Here is a 6,064-nt window from a genome sequence, read left to right as displayed (position 1 = left end):
GGGTGGATTTCTCAGTGTTGCCTTTTCGCCAGCTCCCCACGCCCTTGTGTGTTTCTTTTGCTTAAAGATTGTCACCTGAGCTAGGCACTGTTGCCCTGCTTCCTCAGTTTCAGAGGGTACCTTTTTCAGGGTTGCTTTTTGACCGGGTCTCCTCGCCATTGTATTTTTTTATCTTATTTTTTTTGCTTAAAGATTGCCACCTGAGCTAGCCTCTGTTGCGCTTCTTTCTCAGTTCTAGAGGGTAGATTTCTCCGTGTTGCTTTTTCCCCAGGTCTCCACGCACTTCCTTTTATTTTTCCTTAAAAATTGCCACCTGAGCTAGCCTCTGTTGTCCATCTTCGTCGGTTTCAGAGGGTAGATTTCTCACTGTTGCTTTTTTGCCAGGTCTGCACGCCCTTGTGTTTTTTTTCTGCTTAAAGGTTGCAACCTGAGCTAGCTTCTTTTGCCCATGTCCCTCAGTTTCAGAGGGTGGATTTCTCCGTGTTGCTTTTTCCCCAGGCCTCCACGCCCTTGTGTGTTTCTTTTGCTTAAAGATTGCCACCTGAAGCCAGCCTCTCTTGCCCATCTTCCTCAGTTTCAGAGGGTAGATATTTCAGGGTTGCTTTTTCCCCAGGTCTCCACGCCTTTGGGTTTTGTTTTTGCTTAACGATTGCCACCTGAGCTAGCCTCTCTTGCCCATCTTCCTGAGTTTCAGAGGGTCGATATCTCCGTGTTGCTGTTTCCTCAGGTCTCCACGCCCTTGTGTGTTTCTTTTGCTTAACGTTTGCCACCTGAAGCCAGCCTCTCTTGCCCATCTTCCTCAGTTTCAGAGGGTGGATTTCTCCGTGTTGCTTTTTCCCCAGGTCTCCACGCCCTTGTGTGTTTCTTTTGCTTAAAGATTGCCACCTGAGCTAGCCTCTGTTGCCCATCTTCGTCCGTTTCAGAGGGTGGATTTCTCAGTGTTGCCTTTTCGCCAGCTCCCCACGCCCTTGTGTGTTTCTTTTGCTTAAAGATTGTCACCTGAGCTAGGCACTGTTGCCCTGCTTCCTCAGTTTCAGAGGGTACCTTTTTCAGGGTTGCTTTTTGACCGGGTCTCCTCGCCATTGTATTTTTTTATCTTATTTTTTTTGCTTAAAGATTGCCACCTGAGCTAGCCTCTGTTGCCCATCTTCGTCCGTTTCAGAGGGTGGATTTCTCAGTGTTGCCTTTTCCCCAGCTCCCCACGCCCTTGTGTGTTTCTTTTGCTGAAAGATTGCCACCTGAAGCCAGCCTCTCTTGCCCATCTTCCTCAGTTTCAGAGGGTGGATTTCTCAGTGTTGCCTTTTCCCCAGCTCCCCACGCCCTTGTGTGTTTCTTTTGCTTAAAGATTGTCACCTGAGCTAGGCACTGTTGCCCTGCTTCCTCAGTTTCAGAGGGTACCTTTTTCAGGGTTGCTTTTTGACCGCGTCTCCTCGCCATTGTATTTTTTTATCTTATTTTTTTTGCTTAAAGATTGCCACCTGAGCTAGCCTCTGTTGCGCTTCTTTCTCAGTTCTAGAGGGTAGATTTCTCCGTGTTGCTTTTTCCCCAGGTCTCCACGCACTTCCTTTCATTTTTCCTTAAAAATTGCCACCTGAGCTAGCCCCTGTTGCCCATCTTCGTCGGTTTCAGAGGGTAGATTTCTCAGTGTTGATTTTTCCCCATTTCTCCACGCCCTCGTGCTTTTTTTTTTTTATTTCCTTAAATGTCGGCGCCTGAGCTAGCTTCTTTTGCCCATCTTCGTCAGTTTCAGCGGGTAGACTCTCCGCCTGCCTTCGACAGGCCCTCTGGACTGGAAAGCTTTCCTCCTCCCGTCATCACGGTCCTTCTCGGATGACGTGCCTGGTTTCGGTTTGACCGTCCCCGCCCGCCCTGATTTTCTAAGTCCTCCCGGGAACCCCGGGGGCGCTCCAGCCGCTCCGGGAAGCGGCGGCCTCCCGGCCGCACCGGCCCAGCCCGGCCCGGGCCGCCCCCTGGCCTCTCTGTGGGGAACTCTCCCCTTCCCCTTCCCGGTGATCGCCCGAGAAACCTTTTCCGAGTCCCCCTCCTGCGGCTGGGGCTGCGCCTTGGCGGCCGGGAGCCCGCGGGCGGACGCCCCGGGGCCGCACTGGGCCGGGAGGCTGGGTCCGAGGGGGCTCCGGGACGGGATCGGGCGGCCCGGCGGCCCGGCTGTGCTCCCCGGCGGGCCCGCGCTCCGGCTCCGTCCCGCTGAGGCGGTCGTCGGTCGCCGGGTGCCACCTGGCGGCCGCTTTTATATCGTCTCTTTCCTCCGGAGCTCCGGCGACGCGGGCCAAGGGACGGGACTCGGCCGCGGTGACCGAGGCAGAGTCCCGGGAGGCCGGCGTCGCTGGCGGGATCTGGCCCGGTGGCGCCGGGGCGTGAGCGCGACGCCCGCTCGCCGGAGATTGGAGGTGCAGGCTACTGAGGGAGGTGGCTGTCGCCGCGCCGCCCGGTGCCGGCCGGGGTGTGGGGCCTCCCGGACGGGTCGACCAGCAGCCGCCGGTGCCCCTCCGTCCCCGGGAGGGGGTGGGGGGCCGCCGCGGGGGAACGGGCGAGGGAGCTCGTCCCGTGCCCGGCCGTCGTCCCGAGGGCGGCCCGGTGGTCGGGCCTTCCGCGTCGCCGATCCCCTTTCCGCGCCCCGCTCCGGAGGTGGGCGACCGGCCGGGGCCTTGCGGGGGAGGCCCGTGGAGGGCGCGACGGGCTCGGCCGCCGGGCTGGCCTTTTCCCCACTGGTCTTCCGAGTCGACCGGCTCTGGCGGTGGGGACCGGGCCCGGTCCTCGGATGCCTCCTCCTCCGTGGCAGTTTTTTTTTCCAAGTCCCGCCCTGGAGAAGAGCGTGGACCGGCCCCGGGAGCCCTCGAGGGCGGGCCGGGGAGGGCGTCCCCGGCCCGGACGCGTGCCCGGGGTGGGTCCGGGCCGTCGGACCGGACTTCTCTCTCCGAGTTTCGCGGGTCGCGTCTTTGTCCGGAGGCGGGAGGGGGCCGGCTCGAGGCGTAGGTGGAGCCCCGGCTGAGGGACGGGAGCCACGGTCCCGCCCCGGGCCCGGTCGCCGGAGGCGCCTCCGCGGAATTCTTTTCTAAGTCCTGACCCGGCGACTCAGAGGGAGGGACCGACCGGTCCCGGCCCGCGCGGGCGGCCCGGGGAGGCTGTCCCCGGCTCCCCCTGCCGCCACGCTTCTGGGGTCGACCAGATGGCCCCGGGAGCTCCGGGCCTGGTGGCGATGGGGTCGTGCTTGGGGTCTGGTGGCCGTGGCCGTGATCCAGGGGTTCCCCTGGTGATCCGTGGGTGGGCCCCGTCTCCGGGCGCGGCGATTCTTGCCCCCGAATGGGTGGTTTTGTGCCGCCAGGTAAGTGCTGACACGCTCTGCTCGGGTGACAGTCGCCCGAGAGCTTCCGGGTGCCTGGATGCGTGTGCGGGGAGGGCTCCGGGCTCTGGCCGAGAACCGGACGCCCGTTTCCACCCCCGCCGCTTGAGCCGCCCGCTGGGGCCTGCGCGCCGGCTCTTGTGCGTTCCAGGCGCCCCCACGACCGTGGTGCCACCTCCGGTCTCTGGTACCCGAGGGCGGCGGGGTTAGGGGCGCGGGGTCCTCTACCACGTGCACTCCCTGCCGCCGGCACCCGGGTGCGGTCGCGACTTACCCCATCCCACCGGCTCCGTGCCAGTGCGTGTCAGGCGTTCTCGTCCTGGGGTGGTCGCCCGCGCTTGCTGGAGGAGGAGAGGGGTCGGTGAGGCTGAAGCAGGCTCCTCCGCTCGCTGTCCTCGCCGGCCTTCCCTTGCTCGGGGGTCCCTCGCGTTATGCTGCCGACCGATGTGGTGATGCTGTGCTCTCCCGGGCCGGGCCTAAGCCGTGCCAGACGAGGGACGGACGTTCATGGCGAACGGGACCGCTCTTCTCGCTCTGCCCGCGGGTCCCCTCGCCCGTTCTCCCCCGCTGCGAGTGGCGTGTGGGAGGCGGCAGGGGTGCGGAATCCGGCCCGACCTCGCTCCCCCGCCCCGTGCCTCGTGGCGTGGGCGGTGTCGGGGTCTCCGTGACGCGGCGGATGCTCCGCCTGTGCCTCTTGGCTGTGTCTCGCGGGCGGCCCTCCCCGCGGTGGGGCGGGCCGTGTTGCCGCCGCGCCGCGCGCCTTCCCGGGCGCGTGAGCGCGTTCCCCAGGCCGTTGGCGGTGCCCCTGGAGCGTTCCAGGTCGTCCCTCAGGCGCCCGAGGCCGAGTGGCGGTGTCGTTCCCTGTTCCCGTCGGCCTCCTCAGGTAACCACTGCGCTGGTGTGTCTGAGGAGCGGAGGGGTCGAGTCGGTAAGGGAGGCGTGCCCCTCGTCCCCCTCGGGGTGGACGGGTGCCTCGTCGCCCCCCACGGCGTGCCGTGTGGGGGCGGGCAGGCTCGGGCGCGTGCCCGCGTGTTCCCCTTGCTGGGGTTTCCCCGCGGGTGTGGGAGTGACCGTGGCGGGCCGAGCCAGCGGCGTGGCGCTGGCTCTTTGGTTGGGAGGTGCTGTTTGATCGGCACCTCCGTCCCAGTCTCTGCCTCCCTTGGTCTCTCGGCCTGAGAGGAGGCACTGACTTGGGAGCCGCACAGGGGCCTTGTAGATCCCTAGCTAAGCCCAGTGTGGCCAGAGATGGCGAGCCCGGGGCAGCGCGGGCTCGCGGCCCTGACCACGGACGCTCCGACTTGCTCTAGGCCTTACCTCTACCGCAGACCCCTCCTGCGTTGCGTGGCCATGGTGTCTGTAAGCGCCTTGGTGGGACCGATGGCGGACGATGGGCGGGGGCGACACGCCCTCGGTGAGAAAGCCTTCTCTAGCGATCCGAGAGGGTGCCTTGGGGTACCGGACCACCCAGCCGCCGCCCCTCCTTTGCGCGTAGTAGCCACGGACGCCACCACCGTGGCGCGTGGGCAGAGCTGCTCTTTGCCTACCGCGGCCGGCGCCTCCCCCCTCCGAGTCGGGGGAGGGTCACGCCCGGCCGGGCCGTCGTCGGGCGCGGGGCCGCGCGTGTGCGCGAGCGTGCGCGTGGTTCTCCCGTCGCGCGCTGGGGCGGGGAGAGGGCCCGGCCCCGTCCGGGCTCCGCCCCGCCGCGAGCGGCTGGCTCTCCGCTCGCTCCCGTCCCGAGCCGCAGCCGGTGGTGGCGTGCGGGCATGGGTGGGGGCCGCCGCCGCTCTCGGGCGCGTTCCCTCGGGACGTGGGCCCCGGAGCAGACCAGACAGGCAGACGGGTGGCTGGGTGGACGGGGCGGCCCCCGGCGGCGGGGGCGCCTCACGTAGGCCCCGGCGGTGGGGCCGGGCCCGCGGGAGGCCGAGGGGTGGCTGAGGCCGGCCGGCGTCCCAGGCGTCGTGGGACCGCCCTCGCGTGTCGTTGGCGGTGGGATCCCGCGTGTGTTTTCCTGGTGGCCCGTCCGCGCCCGAGGCCGTCCCCGGGAGCCTTCCCGCGAGCCCGTGCTCCCTCCGTCGAGGCGCGCGCCGCGCTCCCCGCTGCCCCCGGTGCTCCCCCGCCCGGGCAGACGCCTGGCCGCGCCGCCCACCGGCCGGGACCGAAGTGGGCCTCGCCGTGCGGGTGTCGCCTCCGGCCACCGAGGCCGGTGGTGGCCCCGGGCGAAGTGCTCTCGGCTCCGGTCGGGTGGGGCCCGCGCGCCACGTGCCCGGCGCGGGACGCTGGCGCCGTGTGCGGGAGAGCCCTGGCCGTGGCGGGGCCGAGCCCCCGTGAGCTGCGCGTGGGGCGACGGGGCCAGTCGCCGTTCCGGGCGCCGCGGGACCGCCCCTGGTGCTGGAGGCCCCTGGCGGTGAGACCCCGTGTGTGCTCCGGCGGCCGACTTGCCTCGGGAGGTTCTGTCTTCCCTCCTTCGCCCCGAGCGCGTCTCTCGGCGGGCCGCGGCCCTTCCGCCGCCGCCTCTCCGGCGCCTCGGCCCTCGCCGCCGCCGGCCTTCTCCCGAGCCCTTCCCCGTCGTCGCCTGTTCTGGCTGCCCGACCGGGGCCCCGCCCCGAGCGCGACTCGCTTCCCGGGGCCGCTGCGGCCTCCTCCGTGTCTGCCGCCGCCACCCGCGCGACGGCGACGTTGCGTGCGGGCGGGGGACCGTCTCCC

This window comes from Equus asinus, unplaced genomic scaffold (genome assembly GCF_041296235.1).
Source record: "Equus asinus isolate D_3611 breed Donkey unplaced genomic scaffold, EquAss-T2T_v2 contig_813, whole genome shotgun sequence".
In the NCBI taxonomy this organism is placed as follows: domain Eukaryota; kingdom Metazoa; phylum Chordata; class Mammalia; order Perissodactyla; family Equidae; genus Equus; species Equus asinus.
Note: the sequence above shows the minus strand (reverse complement) of the source record.